This window comes from Pseudophryne corroboree, chromosome 4, assembly GCF_028390025.1.
Source record: "Pseudophryne corroboree isolate aPseCor3 chromosome 4, aPseCor3.hap2, whole genome shotgun sequence".
Classification (NCBI taxonomy): domain Eukaryota; kingdom Metazoa; phylum Chordata; class Amphibia; order Anura; family Myobatrachidae; genus Pseudophryne; species Pseudophryne corroboree.
Window position 1 is genome coordinate 284,455,463 of NC_086447.1, and position 22,945 is coordinate 284,478,407.

A 22,945-nucleotide genomic window follows, 5' to 3' on the forward strand; every position below is an offset into this window, starting at 1 on the left:
CACAGTGGCTATACGTGGTGTATATATAGGGCACAACCAGGTGACCAGGCAGAAAAAGAAATGTTAAACGAAGCTTAAAAGCTTCGTATGGCGCCGTGTAGCGCGGTGGAACGCACGCTGGAACGCACAGCTATTTCCTGGCGTGGTCCGCTGCGCGTCACTTCCGGTTTCGCGGAAGATACTTCCGCCGGCCGGTGGAACGCACTGTGGAACGCATCGTCATCTTAATGATGATGCGCCCTGTGTATTGGTGCTTGTCAGTGATTACTAACAGCTGCTCTTTGAAGGGGGGCAATGACGGAGGGAAGAACTGGGCAAAATAATGAATATATGAGGGCAAATAGAATTATATATATAGAAACATATGTAAACATATAAAAAATATACTATTTTTCAGAAGATTTAAAAAAAAAATTAAAATTTTTTTTTTTTAAAGTTTTTTTCTTTTTTTTTATCAATTACACTTTCAGTTCACAATTGCACTATATTATTGCACTATAGTCATGATTTTTATTATAATTATATATATATTTTTTTATTATGGTCTTTATTCATCATGTCACCTAAATACCTGCAACTATATTGCACATCTTACAATTCTGCATGATCCATTGCACATGTTTCTTAATCACTCCAATTACCACACATTAAATTAATATATCGTTTTAATGTTCCAGCGCATTGGCGTAAAACCAGCTCTGTCCAGCCTCAGTTTGGATGTGTTTAAATTTTATGACAACTACGTGTGAACTACTATGGACTTTATGATGGACTTCATGTTGGAATCCATGGAAACCTATTAAGAGGGGATATATTCCTATACATGGAAAAAGAACTACACCACTATGTGCATCTTTTGTGTATATATGTGTGTATTTTTTATACACATATATATAACTTTTTGATGTATTTATATCTCCTTATTTTTACTAGGACTCCTCCTGTTATGCCTTATATACTTTTATGTGCCCTTATATATTTTTTATATGTTTACATATGTTTCTATATGTAACCCTACCTTCCAGGTCAAACTGTATAAATAATCAGGCGTGCCTCCACCCAAGCGAGGATACACTCGGGCTTGCTTGGGTAAGCCTTTCCAAAGTAGGATTGTGAGTGTAGGTGTTTATAATGTAGTGTCCAACAATTTCAATGTAGGGTATTGATGGTAGGTGTACATTCAAGATAACATTTGAATCTCCTCTCACCTGAATCCTCCAGTTGAATGACCTTGTCCTTTTTTTTTCTTCTATTTTCTTTTAGGTTCGTCTTCCTACTTCCTTCCCACAACTAACTAAGCCAACTACAGTCGGTAAGTAAACTAGCTTTTTATATAGATAATATTCTGAATATAGGCATTACAGGAATAATAATAGATTACAATGAAACAGTTACATGTACCGTACTTATTTCTAGTGATGAGCGAGGTTCGGTTTTACTCGGTTTTACTCGGTTTTACTCGGTTCTCAAAACGGCATCTTATTGGCTATCCAAAACACGTGACATCCGAGAGCCAATAAGATGCTGTTTTGAGAACCGAGTAAAACCGAGTAAAACCGAGTAAAACCGAATCCGCTCATCACTACTTTATTTCTAAATATACAATATTAACACTCTAAATTACAAATTGTATGCATGCATTACAAAAAAAATTTAGGGGAAAAAATTTAGGGGTTAACCTTTTTACCATCGCCAATATGACCATGGACCATGGATTGATAATCATACCCTATGCGCATACTATAACTCTGGTGTAACCCTACACATGGTTCATTGTAAGATACAGTTATTCATAGGAAAAAATCGAGTTGGTAGAGTATTTCCACTGTGGGTGTACTGTAGGGATTGCAGTAGGTATCCGGACAAATAGATGAAGTCAGCTGACTCTGGTATGGGTAGTAGATACAGTCACATATCCAGGAAGTCAATATTAGGGTAGAATCGTGGTGTATTTACCCTTCACTCTTCAATCCTTAGTGGCACTTATAATGATATGGCAATCCATTGCTAACTGTTCATCCTTACATTCTAACAGGTCAACCCAGTCTATCAACAGAGAGCAATTTTAGTCCGCCTTCAAGAAAAGTAGAGCTCCTACTAACATATCATCAGCTTACCGCCCTTAAATAACCCCTCTTCTATTCAGGTGGAGTATTCCTCTTTAATTAGTACTTTGGTAGAAAGTTATTGTTATCGGGAGGACTCTACATATATCTCCCTAGCATAGGGTGAGTGTGAGGAGGGAGGCCTATCTAGGAGGGTCCCACCTTCAAATGCAGTCGCGGTTACTCTCACAACGGTATCACTCTATAATCCTTTTGACTGTATTATCCAGGTTATGAGGGTTTTCACCACTTACTCCATACTCTGTTTTGTAAATCCCCTAGTACAGTCTTTTCCAATTATCTCCCTTCGTACGGTTTGGGGTGCTTCCTCAATAAGACACTGTCCTTCAAGAAATCCTACACCACCCCTTCCACGGTACACCGTCGGACTATAGCTCTTCGTGTCTCATCTACCTATATATATATCATCCTCATCAATTGGGTTTTTCTCCCCCCAATCACGATCATCTTCCTGCCAATATATTATAAAGATGGGGAATTTAACATTCCTATTCTGTCTGTGGATGTAGATGCAGCTACATGTCCTTCACTCCTTGTAATCAAAAGGTTTATATATAGGCAGCCGAGGGAACTACACCTGAGGTAACCTTTCCTTGAGATTCGGGATGTTTAAACCAATCGATATTGGACACTATCTCTTCTGTATTTCTGCTATATGATAAATGTTATTATGTATTGGCATCCTTTCTCTTCTACCCGCAGTTAGGCTAGTGGGTACTGGTATTGGGTGTATGCTGTACAACTATACCTTCCCAACATATGCACAGACTGGTATCTGTAAATCACGGATAGATATATAGGTATAGTTAGTGTTGCTCCAAATATAAAGTTATTAGATTTATTGTCCTAATCCTCAGCCTTCAATGTCAGTTGCCATTATATCTTTAAAAGCAGTCAATAGTACTCAGGGAACTGTCCACTATTATACCTTCAGGATTCAGATTCAGTGGTGGAGTAGGAGGTGCCTGGGATCCCCTTTTTGATCCTCCTTGCTCAGCCTGCGTCACAGGCTGCTTCCGTTCATTCGTCTCCGGCCGCCTCCCCCTCGTCCCTCCGTCTGTAGACAGATGCTGGCCGGATACTGCGATGGACGGTACCCCTATAGTTATAGGCAGCGCCGGGGTCAGTCCTTCATCCTCCGTTCCCCTGCACCGATCATCGAGCTGGTTAGTCCGTCTGCCGGGTTCCCTCTCCACCGTCCCTTCTCTCCTCCTCAGCCACGCACCCCTCTCTCAACTCCTCTTCTCGAGCTCTCCTCCGTCTCCAACGTTCACCCCGCGCGCTGCTTCCATCCTCTCCGGCTAGCTGTCTCGTGCCCAGACTCCCGCCTCGGGCTTCACGAACCTTCCACCCCTGTGATTACCCACATATTTTATTATATCATAGATATACTATAAATATATATATATAGCCTCCTGTGTCCCCTCACAAATAGAATGCACTTTTCTGTAATTAATCATACTAATATAATACATATATTATTTATTATACCACTTTATATATATGCTAATTAATTATTTTTCAAACTCCTCCCACAGGGTTACACTCTCCCCCTGGTGATTACACATAGCAGCACTCATAGTTATAGTGTATATCACCATTTATTCTCTCTATATTTGTCGAGACTTTTAAGCACCTATGTCACAGAGCATACCCAAAATATGGCCATGACATCACTATGTTAGGATGTATTATCAAAGGAATGTCTGTCGGCGTTCTCAATCTATCATAGGTCAGGATATTGGGAGGCTTTCGAATTCGTTGTGGCCTAGGAAGAGGCCCCTCAATTTGAGTCAAACTACTTTCTTCGCCCTGGTCAGTATTATCTATACTTCCTGCATCACTCCCAGAATTCCAATCTCCTCCATTAATCATTCTCTCTTCAGCCGCAGTTTCCCACTGCTTGGGGCGTATTGATAGCCCTGGATCCGCACAATCTTCAGGATGGTCCTTATCTACCACTTTATCCTCCCTCCAACACTCACTATCCTTATAGTAATATCCTGGAGCATATTCATCTGATGTTTCCTCATCCATGATCCTATTATTCCCTAGTTTTATATCGCTAGTTTTATTCCCCCGCTCTTCCCCATTCTCTGAGTTCTCCGGTTCTTCCCAGCGGATATCTTGCGCAATGGGTAGTAAATGCTGTCGGTGGTATGTTACCATGGGTCCATACCCATCGGCCCTCACCAGTTGATATGCCGGAATATTAGGCAACTGCTTTACAACCATATAAGGCTCTGACCTCCATCGGTTATGCAATTTCTCTTTCCTAGATAATCCGAGGGATCGCAGGAGCACCCGGTCTCCTGACTTCAAACACTGCTCTGTAACTCTACCTTTTACTTTAGCCCTATTCTTGGACTCCAACCTATGGGCAGAATTTTGAGCCAGCCTATAGGCCTCATTCAACTGTTGTCTGAGTTGCTGGATATACTGAGAATGAGAAGATGCTTCATTCGAATTAACCTTTGTTCCTAAACATACATCTATCGGTAACCTAGCTTCCTTCCCAAACATAAGATAGTACGGCGTGAATCCTGTGGCTTCGTTTCTGGTACAGTTGTATGCATGTACTAAAGTTGATACATGGCGTCTCCATTTAGGTTTCTGTTTTTTACTCAATGTACCAAGCATGTTCAACAAGGTCCGGTTGAAGCGCTCAGGTTGAGGATCGCCTTGAGGATGGTACGGCGTTGTCCTGGATTTTTTTATACCACAACATTGGCACAATTCTCGAATCACCCGGCTCTCAAATTCACGCCCCTGATCTGAATGTATTCTGGCAGGCAGTCCGTAGTGAATAAAGAATTTTTCCCATAGCGTGTGGGCTACAGTGGTGGCTGTTTGATTAACGGTTATATATGCCTGGGCATATCTGGTAAAGTGATCGGTTACCACTAAAATATGACTGTCTGACCCCCCGGGGCCAGCAAATGTTAGAAAATCGATGCATATTAGCTCCAGGGGTCCAGAGCTCTGAATATTCACTTGTGGGATTGATTTAGTTGGTAATGTTTTTCTAAGAATGCAATTTCCACATGTTCGACAAAAGTGTTCAATATCCCGGTTCATAAATGGCCAAAAGAACCGATCGGCAATTAAACCTTGGGTCTTGTCATATCCCAGATGTCCATGTTGGTCATGCAATGCTTCCAATACTAGCTGCTTGTATTTATGTGGCAATATTATTTGGAATTTACATGGTCCCTCATGTCGCTGAACCCTTCTATATAACACCCCCTTTCTTAAAGTCATTTTTCCTCGTTGTTGCCATAACACTCTTGACTCCTTGGAAAGCTGGGATCTAGGTATCATGACTGTTGGGTTCTCTAACATCCTCAGAATAGGAGCAATAATCCTATCCTCTTGTTGTGACTGCACCAGTTGTCCTCTGGGATTAATATCCATGCCTTCCAGTTCCATTTGACTTATTCGGCAATAGGCCGGGGGAATTGCCTTATCAGATGCTCCTAATGTCAATATAGCTACTGTATCAACCTGTTTAGTGATGTTTATCTGGTGACACAATCCTTTAACTGTAACTGCTGGTACCTCTATCCATTCATCTCCAACACCTTCCAAACCTTCCCGTGGTATCCTGGATAATGCATCCGCGTCCTGGTTGTTAATTCCGGGTCTGTACTTGATGGTGAATTCATAATTAGTTAATGCCGCCAACCACCGGTGACCAGTGGCATCTAACTTAGCCGTAGTTTGGACGTATGTAAGGGGATTATTATCCGTTTGCACTATAAACGAAACTCCATACAAGTAGTCGTGGAACTTCTCACTGATGGCCCATTTCAGAGCCAGAAATTCTAATTTATGGACTGGGTAGTTTTTTTCGCTCTTGGATAAACCCCTGCTGACATAGGAAATGGGCCGCAATTTCTGCTCCTGCACCTGATATAACACTCCCCCCAATCCTTCGAAAGAAGCATCGATATGGACTTCGTAGGGAAGATCTGGTTTAGCATATGCAAGTACCGGTGATGTTGTTAAGTTGTCCTTCAATTTATTAAAGGCATTCTCACACTGTTCAGTCCAACGCTCTCCGAAAGACTCCCGAGGCTTATAATATAGTCTCTGTCCTTCTGTAATAATCCTACTACTACCATTCTTTCTGACAGGAGGATACCCTCGGGTTAATTCCGTTAAGGGCTGAGCGACTTTTGAGTAATGTGGCACAAATTTCCTATAATATCCACAGAACCCTAAAAAGGACCTCAGATCTTTGAGGTTATCTGGTCTGGGCCAATTTTTTACGGTTACAACCTTGTCGGGGTCGGTAGCTATTCCCTGTCTACTAACAATATGCCCTAAATACTTGACAGATGCCCGACAGAATTTACATTTTTCAACAGACAGTTTTAGTCCTCGTGCCTGAAGCCGATCCATCACCTTTAGCAGACGCTCATTATGTTCTTCCAGAGTCTTTCCGAAGACAATGATATCGTCTAGATACACCAGTACTTCCCGGTAGCACATGTCCCCTACCGTTTGTTCCATTGTACGTTGAAAGGTGGCGGGTGCCCCTTTTATACCTTGCGGCATTTTGAGAAATTCAAAGAATCCTATAGGGCATATGAACGCTGTTTTTGCCCGGTCATCCACACTCATGGGTATCTGGTAATATCCACAACGCAGGTCAAGTACCGAAAACCATTTGCTTCCTTCTAGACAATCCAGCGCTTCATCCACTTTCGGCACTGTGTACTGGTCAGGCACCGTCCGGCGATTTAATGTACGGTAGTCAATACATAACCGTATTTCTCCACTCTTTTTTCGTACTACTACAATTGGTGAAGCATAGGGACTCCGGGAATTTGCGATTACATTGTTCTCCAGTAAACTACGCAAGTTGGCCCTGACATCTTCATAATCCGCTGGTGATAGCCTTCGTGAACGTTCTCGAAAGGGGGTTTCGTCGGTCAAGTTAATATGATGTTCGACACCAGTGGCCGTCCCTAGATCCCAGTCGCTGTGCGAAAATACATCCTTCCTTACATGCAGTTGTTCTATCAACCGTTGCTTATTCTCATAGGAGATATCACTTCCCTGAAAACATGAGGTTAGGTCAACAGTCTGAGGTGGTACCTCTGCTCTCTGTGCTTTATTCCCACTCCTATCTGCCGTGTGGCTTTCTAACAGCAGGCATCGGTAATCCCTTTCTCCGTGTGGGTCAATCCTGTGGCACTTATTATCCTTATCCTGTTTATCACACCAGCGAATAAGATTCTTAAACATTTGGGTATTGGTGCCCACTATGGCCGGCAGCTGCCCATTATCCCCTGGGGAATCAGGACAAATCAGGGCTATTAGAGGTACTGTCTCATTGGGAGTAATTAACCCTGGTTCAAAAGTGATCTGCGTAATGACATATCCTAAGTAGGGATACTTTTGTTCACTTAGGCCCCACACTGTAAGGCCACTAAGCGGATGAATGGGTACATCCCTCAAATGCTCATTATACCAGGATTCAAAAATAATGGAAACCTGGGATCCACTGTCCATTAGTACCATACAATCATGCCCGTTTATCATAGCTCTGACCAGTGGTGTCTGTCCCATTAGGCTTTCTGGAATGTATCTGACCACTGGGCGCTCCCCATTGCTCGAATTTTTATGATTGGGGAGCCTGTGTGGGGGTCACAGAGCTCCCGATAGGGTTTTCCGACTGTGCAATTCTTCTCCTCACAGATCCACTATATCCCCTTCCCTGTGAAGCGTTACTTGGGCATTCAAATGACCGGTGCCCTGGTTGGCCACAGCTGTAACAAATGATGGGATTTCGTCCTCCCCTACCTCGACTTATCCCCCTCCCGATTCCGGGGTTCCAATATGGGAGGTTCTCATTCTGTGTTTGCAGGGCAATCAACTGATCGATTTTTTTATTCTGCTCTTCAATTAATTTCAATAACCGTTCATCCATAGGGGGCGGAGTGACGGATGGCATCACCACTTTAACTTTCTTTATATTTCGTTCCCGCGTTTCAATCTGGACCTCCTCCAGTTTAACTTCTTTTACCAGGTCCGTCAGAGTGGGTGGCGGTCCACTAGCCTGAGTACATCTGAGCCTCTGCGCCACAGGATTGGTTGTCAATGCTCCTTTAAGCACTTGCCTCATTCTACTGGCATCAACTGCGTCCTTATCGATTCCTCCTTTATCTACAATTTTATATAGTAGACGGTCCACTCTATATATATAGTGAGTCAGTGTCTCACCTGGCTCCTGATAAGTTCGGGTCAAGCGGGCCATTAGATCCCCCACATCCTCGAGAGTTCCAAAGGAGAAGTCCAAAGCTTCGATATAATCTTTGAGGGTTGCGTTTGTCTTGCTCCTTCTGGTGGCCTGTACCTCCCCCATGGCGAATCCACGCAGGCTTTCCACAACCCGTTGCTTCTTAATATGTTCCGGGCATTGCCACTCTTCCGAATGCTGCACAGCAGCCTCCCGCCAGGTATCGTAAGTCTCTTCACCAGCAGGCACTGGAGTAATCCCAGAGAAGATCCTTAACCGCCGATAGCCACCTTCATAATGCCATCGTTCCATCTGACTTACCATCTTATCTACTACTGCATCAACCACTGGTTCCTTAACTCCGGCTGTAGTTTTGTTTTTTTCAACTTCCACACTGGTAATGGGACACACCTCTGTGGCAAGAACAGTATCTCCATAATCCTCTTCATGTGCGGCTTCTTCATCCACGCTATCCCTCCCATCGGGCCAAATCAGGTGTGCCTTTCTTCCTGGAATTCCTCTATAATAAGCATACTTGGTAGAAGGGTTGGATCTAAGGGATTCCGATTAGTAATAAGGATGGCAGTTGTGATCCCGTTCGGCCCTTTCCACCTTTCTACTACACAAGGGTGAGTAAGTCCATACAACTTTTCTAGGGATGTTATAACAGCTTCGTCACTGGCCAAGGACAGAGGCCCTCCCAGTCCGAAACTACACAAGGGTTCCACTCCTTTATCCCTACACCACCGATAGATGTCAGCCGGAGTAACTTCCTCCATATTTTCTCTGTGATAGCAACCAGAAGATCCTTCTAAAGCACTTAACTGTGAGATCTCAGCAGTGCCTCCAAATGTAACCCTACCTTCCAGGTCAAACTGTATAAATAATCAGGCGTGCCTCCACCCAAGCGAGGATACACTCGGGCTTGCTTGGGTAAGCCTTTCCAAAGTAGGATTGTGAGTGTAGGTGTTTATAATGTAGTGTCCAACAATTTCAATGTAGGGTATTGATGGTAGGTGTACATTCAAGATAACATTTGAATCTCCTCTCACCTGAATCCTCCAGTTGAATGACCTTGTCCTTTTTTTTTCTTCTATTTTCTTTTAGGTTCGTCTTCCTACTTCCTTCCCACAACTAACTTAGCCAACTACAGTCGGTAAGTAAACTAGCTTTTTATATAGATAATATTCTGAATATAGGCATTACAGGAATAATAATAGATTACAATGAAACAGTTACATGTACCGTACTTATTTCTAAATATACAATATTAACACTCTAAATTACAAATTGTATGCATGCATTACAAAAAAAATTTAGGGGAAAAAATTTAGGGGTTAACCTTTTTACCATCGCCAATATGACCATGGACCATTGATTGATAATCATACCCTATGCGCATACTATAACTCTGGTGTAACCCTACACATGGTTCATTGTAAGATACAGTTAGTCATAGGAAAAAATCGAGTTGGTAGAGTATTTCCACTGTGGGTGTACTGTAGGGATTGCAGTAGGTATCCGGACAAATAGATGAAGTCAGCTGACTCTGGTATGGGTAGTAGATACAGTCACATATCCAGGAAGTCAATATTAGGGTAGAATCGTGGTGTATTTACCCTTCACTCTTCAATCCTTAGTGGCACTTATAATGATATGGCAATCCATTGCTAACTGTTCATCCTTACATTCTAACAGGTCAACCCAGTCTATCAACAGAGAGCAATTTTAGTCCGCCTTCAAGAAAAGTAGAGCTCCTACTAACATATCATCAGCTTACCGCCCTTAAATAACCCCTCTTCCATTCAGGTGGAGTATTCCTCTTTAATTAGTACTTTGGTAGAAAGTTATTGTTATCGGGAGGACTCTACATATATCTCCCTAGCATAGGGTGAGTGTGAGGAGGGAGGCCTATCTAGGAGGGTCCCACCTTCAAATGCAGTCGCGGTTACTCTCACAACGGTATCACTCTATAATCCTTTTGACTGTATTATCCAGGTTATGAGGGTTTTCACCACTTACTCCATACTCTGTTTTGTAAATCCCCTAGTACAGTCTTTTCCAATTATCTCCCTTCGTACGGTTTGGGGTGCTTCCTCAATAAGACACTGTCCTTCAAGAAATCCTACACCACCCCTTCCACGGTACACCGTCGGACTATAGCTCTTCGTGTCTCATCTACCTATATATATATCATCCTCATCAATTGGGTTTTTCTCCCCCCAATCACGATCATCTTCCTGCCAATATATTATAAAGATGGGGAATTTAACATTCCTATTCTGTCTGTGGATGTAGATGCAGCTACATGTCCTTCACTCCTTGTAATCAAAAGGTTTATATATAGGCAGCCGAGGGAACTACACCTGAGGTAACCTTTCCTTGAGATTCGGGATGTTTAAACCAATCGATATTGGACACTATCTCTTCTGTATTTCTGCTATATGATAAATGTTATTATGTATTGGCATCCTTTCTCTTCTACCCGCAGTTAGGCTAGTGGGTACTGGTATTGGGTGTATGCTGTACAACTATACCTTCCCAACATATGCACAGACTGGTATCTGTAAATCACGGATAGATATATAGGTATAGTTAGTGTTGCTCCAAATATAAAGTTATTAGATTTATTGTCCTAATCCTCAGCCTTCAATGTCAGTTGCCATTATATCTTTAAAAGCAGTCAATAGTACTCAGGGAACTGTCCACTATTATACCTTCAGGATTCAGATTCAGTGGTGGAGTAGGAGGTGCCTGGGATCCCCTTTTTGATCCTCCTTGCTCAGCCTGCGTCACAGGCTGCTTCCGTTCATTCGTCTCCGGCCGCCTCCCCCTCGTCCCTCCGTCTGTAGACAGATGCTGGCCGGATACTGCGATGGACGGTACCCCTATAGTTATAGGCAGCGCCGGGGTCAGTCCTTCATCCTCCGTTCCCCTGCACCGATCATCGAGCTGGTTAGTCCGTCTGCCGGGTTCCCTCTCCACCGTCCCTTCTCTCCTCCTCAGCCACGCACCCCTCTCTCAACTCCTCTTCTCGAGCTCTCCTCCGTCTCCAACGTTCACCCCGCGCGCTGCTTCCATCCTCTCCGGCTAGCTGTCTCGTGCCCAGACTCCCGCCTCGGGCTTCACGAACCTTCCACCCCTGTGATTACCCACATATTTTATTATATCATAGATATACTATAAATATATATATATAGCCTCCTGTGTCCCCTCACAAATAGAATGCACTTTTCTGTAATTAATCATACTAATATAATACATATATTATTTATTATACCACTTTATATATATGCTAATTAATTATTTTTCAAACTCCTCCCACAGGGTTACACTCTCCCCCTGGTGATTACACATAGCAGCACTCATAGTTATAGTGTATATCACCATTTATTCTCTCTATATTTGTCGAGACTTTTAAGCACCTATGTCACAGAGCATACCCAAAATATGGCCATGACATCACTATGTTAGGATGTATTATCAAAGGAATGTCTGTCGGCGTTCTCAATCTATCATAGGTCAGGATATTGGGAGGCTTTCGAATTCGTTGTGGCCTAGGAAGAGGCCCCTCAATTTGAGTCAAACTACTTTCTTCGCCCTGGTCAGTATTATCTATACTTCCTGCATCACTCCCAGAATTCCAATCTCCTCCATTAATCATTCTCTCTTCAGCCGCAGTTTCCCACTGCTTGGGGCGTATTGATAGCCCTGGATCCGCACAATCTTCAGGATGGTCCTTATCTACCACTTTATCCTCCCTCCAACACTCACTATCCTTATAGTAATATCCTGGAGCATATTCATCTGATGTTTCCTCATCCATGATCCTATTATTCCCTAGTTTTATATCGCTAGTTTTATTCCCCCGCTCTTCCCCATTCTCTGAGTTCTCCGGTTCTTCCCAGCGGATATCTTGCGCAATGGGTAGTAAATGCTGTCGGTGGTATGTTACCATGGGTCCATACCCATCGGCCCTCACCAGTTGATATGCCGGAATATTAGGCAACTGCTTTACAACCATATAAGGCTCTGACCTCCATCGGTTATGCAATTTCTCTTTCCTAGATAATCCGAGGGATCGCAGGAGCACCCGGTCTCCTGACTTCAAACACTGCTCTGTAACTCTACCTTTTACTTTAGCCCTATTCTTGGACTCCAACCTATGGGCAGAATTTTGAGCCAGCCTATAGGCCTCATTCAACTGTTGTCTGAGTTGCTGGATATACTGAGAATGAGAAGATGCTTCATTCGAATTAACCTTTGTTCCTAAACATACATCTATCGGTAACCTAGCTTCCTTCCCAAACATAAGATAGTACGGCGTGAATCCTGTGGCTTCGTTTCTGGTACAGTTGTATGCATGTACTAAAGTTGATACATGGCGTCTCCATTTAGGTTTCTGTTTTTTACTCAATGTACCAAGCATGTTCAACAAGGTCCGGTTGAAGCGCTCAGGTTGAGGATCGCCTTGAGGATGGTACGGCGTTGTCCTGGATTTTTTTATACCACAACATTGGCACAATTCTCGAATCACCCGGCTCTCAAATTCACGCCCCTGATCTGAATGTATTCTGGCAGGCAGTCCGTAGTGAATAAAGAATTTTTCCCATAGCGTGTGGGCTACAGTGGTGGCTGTTTGATTAACGGTTATATATGCCTGGGCATATCTGGTAAAGTGATCGGTTACCACTAAAATATGACTGTCTGACCCCCCGGGGCCAGCAAATGTTAGAAAATCGATGCATATTAGCTCCAGGGGTCCAGAGCTCTGAATATTCACTTGTGGGATTGATTTAGTTGGTAATGTTTTTCTAAGAATGCAATTTCCACATGTTCGACAAAAGTGTTCAATATCCCGGTTCATAAATGGCCAAAAGAACCGATCGGCAATTAAACCTTGGGTCTTGTCATATCCCAGATGTCCATGTTGGTCATGCAATGCTTCCAATACTAGCTGCTTGTATTTATGTGGCAATATTATTTGGAATTTACATGGTCCCTCATGTCGCTGAACCCTTCTATATAACACCCCCTTTCTTAAAGTCATTTTTCCTCGTTGTTGCCATAACACTCTTGACTCCTTGGAAAGCTGGGATCTAGGTATCATGACTGTTGGGTTCTCTAACATCCTCAGAATAGGAGCAATAATCCTATCCTCTTGTTGTGACTGCACCAGTTGTCCTCTGGGATTAATATCCATGCCTTCCAGTTCCATTTGACTTATTCGGCAATAGGCCGGGGGAATTGCCTTATCAGATGCTCCTAATGTCAATATAGCTACTGTATCAACCTGTTTAGTGATGTTTATCTGGTGACACAATCCTTTAACTGTAACTGCTGGTACCTCTATCCATTCATCTCCAACACCTTCCAAACCTTCCCGTGGTATCCTGGATAATGCATCCGCGTCCTGGTTGTTAATTCCGGGTCTGTACTTGATGGTGAATTCATAATTAGTTAATGCCGCCAACCACCGGTGACCAGTGGCATCTAACTTAGCCGTAGTTTGGACGTATGTAAGGGGATTATTATCCGTTTGCACTATAAACGAAACTCCATACAAGTAGTCGTGGAACTTCTCACTGATGGCCCATTTCAGAGCCAGAAATTCTAATTTATGGACTGGGTAGTTTTTTTCGCTCTTGGATAAACCCCTGCTGACATAGGAAATGGGCCGCAATTTCTGCTCCTGCACCTGATATAACACTCCCCCCAATCCTTCGAAAGAAGCATCGATATGGACTTCGTAGGGAAGATCTGGTTTAGCATATGCAAGTACCGGTGATGTTGTTAAGTTGTCCTTCAATTTATTAAAGGCATTCTCACACTGTTCAGTCCAACGCTCTCCGAAAGACTCCCGAGGCTTATAATATAGTCTCTGTCCTTCTGTAATAATCCTACTACTACCATTCTTTCTGACAGGAGGATACCCTCGGGTTAATTCCGTTAAGGGCTGAGCGACTTTTGAGTAATGTGGCACAAATTTCCTATAATATCCACAGAACCCTAAAAAGGACCTCAGATCTTTGAGGTTATCTGGTCTGGGCCAATTTTTTACGGTTACAACCTTGTCGGGGTCGGTAGCTATTCCCTGTCTACTAACAATATGCCCTAAATACTTGACAGATGCCCGACAGAATTTACATTTTTCAACAGACAGTTTTAGTCCTCGTGCCTGAAGCCGATCCATCACCTTTAGCAGACGCTCATTATGTTCTTCCAGAGTCTTTCCGAAGACAATGATATCGTCTAGATACACCAGTACTTCCCGGTAGCACATGTCCCCTACCGTTTGTTCCATTGTACGTTGAAAGGTGGCGGGTGCCCCTTTTATACCTTGCGGAATTTTGAGAAATTCAAAGAATCCTATAGGGCATATGAACGCTGTTTTTGCCCGGTCATCCACACTCATGGGTATCTGGTAATATCCACAACGCAGGTCAAGTACCGAAAACCATTTGCTTCCTTCTAGACAATCCAGCGCTTCATCCACTTTCGGCACTGTGTACTGGTCAGGCACCGTCCGGCGATTTAATGTACGGTAGTCAATACATAACCGTATTTCTCCACTCTTTTTTCGTACTACTACAATTGGTGAAGCATAGGGACTCCGGGAATTTGCGATTACATTGTTCTCCAGTAAACTACGCAAGTTGGCCCTGACATCTTCATAATCCGCTGGTGATAGCCTTCGTGAACGTTCTCGAAAGGGGGTTTCGTCGGTCAAGTTAATATGATGTTCGACACCAGTGGCCGTCCCTAGATCCCAGTCGCTGTGCGAAAAGACATCCTTCCTTACATGCAGTTGTTCTATCAACCGTTGCTTATTCTCATAGGAGATATCACTTCCCTGAAAACATGAGGTTAGGTCAACAGTCTGAGGTGGTACCTCTGCTCTCTGTGCTTTATTCCCACTCCTATCTGCCGTGTGGCTTTCTAACAGCAGGCATCGGTAATCCCTTTCTCCGTGTGGGTCAATCCTGTGGCACTTATTATCCTTATCCTGTTTATCACACCAGCGAATAAGATTCTTAAACATTTGGGTATTGGTGCCCACTATGGCCGGCAGCTGCCCATTATCCCCTGGGGAATCAGGACAAATCAGGGCTATTAGAGGTACTGTCTCATTGGGAGTAATTAACCCTGGTTCAAAAGTGATCTGCGTAATGACATATCCTAAGTAGGGATACTTTTGTTCACTTAGGCCCCACACTGTAAGGCCACTAAGCGGATGAATGGGTACATCCCTCAAATGCTCATTATACCAGGATTCAAAAATAATGGAAACCTGGGATCCACTGTCCATTAGTACCATACAATCATGCCCGTTTATCATAGCTCTGACCAGTGGTGTCTGTCCCATTAGGCTTTCTGGAATGTATCTGACCACTGGGCGCTCCCCATTGCTCGAATTTTTATGATTGGGGAGCCTGTGTGGGGGTCACAGAGCTCCCGATAGGGTTTTCCGACTGTGCAATTCTTCTCCTCACAGATCCACTATATCCCCTTCCCTGTGAAGCGTTACTTGGGCATTCAAATGACCGGTGCCCTGGTTGGCCACAGCTGTAACAAATGATGGGATTTCGTCCTCCCCTACCTCGACTTATCCCCCTCCCGATTCCGGGGTTCCAATATGGGAGGTTCTCATTCTGTGTTTGCAGGGCAATCAACTGATCGATTTTTTTATTCTGCTCTTCAATTAATTTCAATAACCGTTCATCCATAGGGGGCGGAGTGACGGATGGCATCACCACTTTAACTTTCTTTATATTTCGTTCCCGCGTTTCAATCTGGACCTCCTCCAGTTTAACTTCTTTTACCAGGTCCGTCAGAGTGGGTGGCGGTCCACTAGCCTGAGTACATCTGAGCCTCTGCGCCACAGGATTGGTTGTCAATGCTCCTTTAAGCACTTGCCTCATTCTACTGGCATCAACTGCGTCCTTATCGATTCCTCCTTTATCTACAATTTTATATAGTAGACGGTCCACTCTATATATATAGTGAGTCAGTGTCTCACCTGGCTCCTGATAAGTTCGGGTCAAGCGGGCCATTAGATCCCCCACATCCTCGAGAGTTCCAAAGGAGAAGTCCAAAGCTTCGATATAATCTTTGAGGGTTGCGTTTGTCTTGCTCCTTCTGGTGGCCTGTACCACCCCCATGGCGAATCCACGCAGGCTTTCCACAACCCGTTGCTTCTTAATATGTTCCGGGCATTGCCACTCTTCCGAATGCTGCACAGCAGCCTCCCGCCAGGTATCGTAAGTCTCTTCACCAGCAGGCACTGGAGTAATCCCAGAGAAGATCCTTAACCGCCGATAGCCACCTTCATAATGCCATCGTTCCATCTGACTTACCATCTTATCTACTACTGCATCAACCACTGGTTCTTTAACTCCGGCTGTAGTTTTGTTTTTTTCAACTTCCACACTGGTAATGGGACACACCTCTGTGGCAAGAACAGTATCTCCATAATCCTCTTCATGTGCGGCTTCTTCATCCACGCTATCCCTCCCATCGGGCCAAATCAGGTGTGCCTTTCTTCCTGGAATTCCTCTATAATAAGCATACTTGGTAGAAGGGTTGGATCTAAGGGATTCCGATTAGTAATAAGGATGGCAGTTGTGATCCCGTTCGGCCCTTTCCACCTTTCTACTACACAAGGGTGAGTAAGTCCATACAACTTTTCTAGGGATGTTATAACAGCTTCGTCACTGGCCAAGGACAGAGGCCCTCCCAGTCCGAAACTACACAAGGGTTCCACTCCTTTATCCCTACACCACCGATAGATGTCAGCCGGAGTAACTTCCTCCATATTTTCTCTGTGATAGCAACCAGAAGATCCTTCTAAAGCACTTAACTGTGAGATCTCAGCAGTGCCTCCAAATGTAACCCTACCTTCCAGGTCAAACTGTATAAATAATCAGGCGTGCCTCCACCCAAGCGAGGATACACTCGGGCTTGCTTGGGTAAGCCTTTCCAAAGTAGGATTGTGAGTGTAGGTGTTTATAATGTAGTGTCCAACAATTTCAATGTAGGGTATTGATGGTAGGTGTACATTCAAGATAACATTTGAATCTCCTCTCACCTGAATCCTCCAGTTGAATGACCTTGTCCTTTTTTTTTCTTCTATTTTCTTTTAGGTTCGTCTTCCTACTTCCTTCCCACAACTAACTTAGCCAACTACAGTCGGTAAGTAAACTAGCTTTTTATATAGATAATATTCTGAATATAGGCATTACAGGAATAATAATAGATTACAATGAAACAGTTACATGTACCGTACTTATTTCTAAATATACAATATTAACACTCTAAATTACAAATTGTATGCATGCATTACAAAAAAAATTTAGGGGAAAAAATTTAGGGGTTAACCTTTTTACCATCGCCAATATGACCATGGACCATTGATTGATAATCATACCCTATGCGCATACTATAACTCTGGTGTAACCCTACACATGGTTCATTGTAAGATACAGTTAGTCATAGGAAAAAATCGAGTTGGTAGAGTATTTCCACTGTGGGTGTACTGTAGGGATTGCAGTAGGTATCCGGACAAATAGATGAAGTCAGCTGACTCTGGTATGGGTAGTAGATACAGTCACATATCCAGGAAGTCAATATTAGGGTAGAATCGTGGTGTATTTACCCTTCACTCTTCAATCCTTAGTGACACTTATAATGATATGGCAATCCATTACTAACTGTTCATCCTTAGAATATTCTAACAGGTCAACCCAGTCTATCAACAGAGAGCAATTTTAGTCCGCCTTCAAGAAAAGTAGAGCTCCTACTAACATATCATCAGCTTACCGCCCTTAAATAACCCCTCTTCCATTCAGGTGGAGTATTCCTCTTTAATTAGTACTTTGGTAGAAAGTTATTGTTATCGGGAGGACTCTACATATATCTCCCTAGCATAGGGTGAGTGTGAGGAGGGAGGCCTATCTAGGAGGGTCCCACCTTCAAATGCAGTCGCGGTTACTCTCACAACGGTATCACTCTATAATCCTTTTGACTGTATTATCCAGGTTATGAGGGTTTTCACCACTTACTCCATACTCTGTTTTGTAAATCCCCTAGTACAGTCTTTTCCAATTATCTCCCTTCGTACGGTTTGGGGTGCTTCCTCAATAAGACACTGTCCTTCAAGAAATCCTACACCACCCCTTCCACGGTACACCGTCGGACTATAGCTCTTCGTGTCTCATCTACCTATATATATATATCATCCTCATCAATTGGGTTTTTCTCCCCCCAATCACGATCATCTTCCTGCCAATATATTATAAAGATGGGGAATTTAACATTCCTATTCTGTCTGTGGATGTAGATGCAGCTACATGTCCTTCACTCCTTGTAATCAACAGGTTTATATATAGGCAGCCGAGGGAACTACACCTGAGGTAACCTTTCCTTGAGATTCGGGATGTTTAAACCAATCGATATTGGACCCTATCTCTTCTGTATTTCTGCTATATGATAAATGTTATTATGTATTGGCATCCTTTCTCTTCTACCCGCAGTTAGGCTAGTGGGTACTGGTATTGGGTGTATGCTGTACAACTATACCTTCCCAACATATGCACAGACTGGTATCTGTAAATCACGGATAGATATATAGGTAAAGTTAGTGTTGCTCCAAATATAAAGTTATTAGATTTATTGTCCTAATCCTCAGCCTTCAATGTCAGTTGCCATTATATCTTTAAAAGCAGTCAATAGTACTCAGGGAACTGTCCACTATTATACCTTCAGGATACAGATTCAGTGGTGGAGTAGGAGGTGCCTGGGATCCCCTTTTTGATCCTCCTTGCTCAGCCTGCGTCACAGGCTGCTTCCATTCATTCGTCTCCGGCCGCCTCCCCCTCGTCCCTCCGTCTGTAGACAGATGCTGGCCGGATACTGCGATGGACGGTACCCCTATAGTTATAGGCAGCGCCGGGGTCAGTCCTTCATCCTCCGTTCCCCTGCACCGATCATCGAGCTGGTTAGTCCGTCTGCCGGGTTCCCTCTCCACCATCCCTTCTCTCCTCCTCAGCCACGCACCCCTCTCTCAACTCCTCTTCTCGAGCTCTCCTCCGTTTCCAACGTTCACCCCGCGCGCTGCTTCCATCCTCTCCGGCTAGCTGTCTCGTGCCCAGACTCCCGCCTCGGGCTTCACGAACCTTCCACCCCTGTGATTACCCACATATTTTATTATATCATAGATATACTATAAATATATATATATAGCCTCCTGTGTCCCCTCACAAATAGAATGCACTTTTCTGTAATTAATCATACTAATATAATACATATATTATTTATTATACCACTTTATATATATGCTAATTAATTATTTTTCAAACTCCTCCCAAAGGGTTACATATATATATAATTCTATTTGCCCTCATATATTCATTATTTTGCCCAGTTCTTCCCTCCGTCATTGCCCCCCTTCAAAGAGCAGCTGTTAGTAATCACTGACAAGCACCAATACACAGGGCGCATCGTCATTAAGATGACGGTGTGTTCCACAGTGCGTTCCACCGGCCGGCGGAAGTATCTTCCGCGAAACCGGAAGTGACGCGCAGCGGACCACGCCAGGAAATAGCTGTGCGTTCCAGCGTGCGTTCCACCACGCTACACGGCGCCATACGAAGCTTTTAAGCTTCGTTTAACATTTCTTTTTCTGCCTGGTCACCTGGTTGTGCCCTATATATACACCACGTATAGCCACTATGCCTCCAATTAGAAATAGAATGTTTCTCACCAGCAAAAACTGATATCACCCAACAGGAAGTGATGTCACCAATTACCTGGCCATGTGCTGGGCTCACACCATCTCCTTAGGTATAAATGGTGCATCTCTGCTCACCGACCTTATCCCCATGATGAAGTCTAATTAAGGACGAAACGCGTTGGGACTGATGCACCTGTACTTCCCCTATGGGCAGATAAGCTGTTTTAATATTTACTTTTTGTACGTTTGAATTTTTACTATATATCTTGGATGTTTATGGAAAAACCTGATGTATCCCATTCCTGATATAGACAGATAAGCTTGTCATTCATTTTTATCTTGTACGCTCGCATTACTTCTACTTTCTATGTTTTATGTGTTTTATTAAATATTGCGAAAAACTTTTAAAAAATCCCTGGCTGTGGATTTTAAATTGTGGGATTTGCTTTTACCCGGAAAGTTTTTATAAACACATAATTGGCTCACTTGATCTGTAGATTGAAAATTGCGTAAAAACAGTACGCGCTATGTTATCTTGTTCTTTTTGTTTCATGTACCCATACTGGTCTTATGACTGAAGCAAAAGTCTGTTTATGCCAGATAAGTAGCGTCCTGTTCTCAATCACACCAGTTCTTTTTTACACAATCTTATTAGACACTAGTAGGCGCCCTTTTCTTCACTTTCCAAAAAATTTCCATTTATGTGTTTTCCAAGCACATATCTATTGTTTAAGGTTGCAGCCACTCTCACTTTAGAGGAAGTGTCACTTATCGTATACACTTAATTTTGTATATATCACTGGTAGTGCACTGTGACATCTGAGCGCCCCCGCGTCTATTTGTTCGATATATAGATATATGTAAATCTTGAGGATGGAAATGGAAAAATCATATCATGTGTGGGATCGTATTGTTCAGAGTCACATAAACAGTAATCTGGTGGGTATAAGAATATTGTCACATATTGCAACAATGGTTATTAATAATACCAGATTTATGTATGATTAATGTGAGGGGTTTAACTGGTCATGGGGCGGGAACTCAGATGCAAACAACAGAAATCACATCTCAAGTCTTAGCCATCGCTTACCGCTTGAGCTGACCAATGATCCCCGGTGCACAGGATATGTCCCACCCCCGAACCAATGGAAGAAGAGCATACAGTGTCTATTGTATTGTGTTTTAACCAAATGTATAAAAAGCCAGCTGCAGGCCCGGTCACACAAAATCTTTGAAGATCATCTACCTTGATAATTGAGGACCAGACCGGGAAGCGCAGGCGAACAAACGTATGTACCATTGACTGTAGCCTCTTTTCTGTTATTGTAATTGTATCTTTGTTGTAACCCCTTTCATCAATTATATGTTGGCAAGTCGGATCCCAACTTCCTAAATACAATTGGTGTCGTGTCTCCTTCCCTGCTAGATTTGTAAGTGTATTTCAGACACACGTGAAGCTGCATAGTGCTCACTGCGTGTCATTGTGTGTGTATGCACCGCGTGTACATTGTACGTCCGTCGCAACGTTTGTACGCAAAGTGCGTACACGTTACGGGACTTTGAACGCTAACTGAGTAATAAGTACGTAGGCTAAGGATTGCATACAGCGGCCACAGCGGCTCAATTTTAAAGTGTATTATGTGTATTTTAAAGTATTGCTTTTAGTCCTGTAAGTAAATCAGCATTTACAATTGCGGGCTCGATACGGTTTTTCACATGCTCACAGGCTAGCAGATCATAGCAAACTTTAATCTATCAGCAAAGGGTAGAAATACATCTTTAAGGTAAACCTTTTTCTGGTTGCTTGGATGTTTTAAAACTCTATTTTTGTGCTGTTAGATTGCGTCTGCTCTGCCTGGTCTGCAGAGTTGCTGATAGAACCCGGAGGTAAACAGGAAAAAAGCTATTTAAAAATCTGTGTAATTTTCTTTGGCACCAAAAGCGTAACAAAGCGTACCAATATTTTGCATACTCCCACCACATAGTGTTGCCATAGGTTATTAGTCATTTCTAAACCTGTGTGAAATCGGATACATTTTTTTGCTATACAGTTAAATTTGAAATAAATGTATTTAAGGGAGTAATTATAAAAACACAAAATGCAGTTCTTTCCCTGTCGTAAAGGGTAATACAGAACAAGTGTGGGTTGTGTTTGTGAGCGATTATAGTTTGTATTGCTCACATTTATAGAGATTGTGTGATTTGTTTTATTGCGGACTCACGTTTGTACATGTGGTCCGGAAAAAGTACAGGAGAGCGCTCGTGGCGTAAAAGGCACGCTGGTCGCATGTTTACACAAGGTTGCATAGGAATACGGACGCTAAGTACAAAGCACACGATATTTGTTCAATTAAAGGCGGGATAGTATACATTTAATACAATAGCACATAACTATCCGATTTCAAAAACAGGTTACCTTAAAAATTTAGTTTAAAAACTATAAGTACCTTTGGGGTAAAGCGGCCAACCTAAGGGAATAACAATTTTCTGTACAGAAAAAAAACAAGGTGTATTTGAGTGAGTGAAAGTGGAGTGAGAGGATTTGAACCCTGGAAATTCGGGTCCCATGGGTACACCAAGTAAGTGGAGGCTTGGTGGCGTGAGGTGGCTGACTTACATTAATATAGTGTCACAACTGAGGGCCTGAGCTGACGGGAGGCAGCCTCAGTTGTAGGGGCTGAGATGTACCGGAACCTGGGAGGTTGTATCAGACCCCTGGACATGTAAGTAACATGAATAATAACTGCCCGAAGGCGTGACCACGACAACTTAGATAAAAGTCAATGATGTTTATTATGACAACTCCGCATCACAGCAGCAATAAAAGAAAACGTAAAAGTC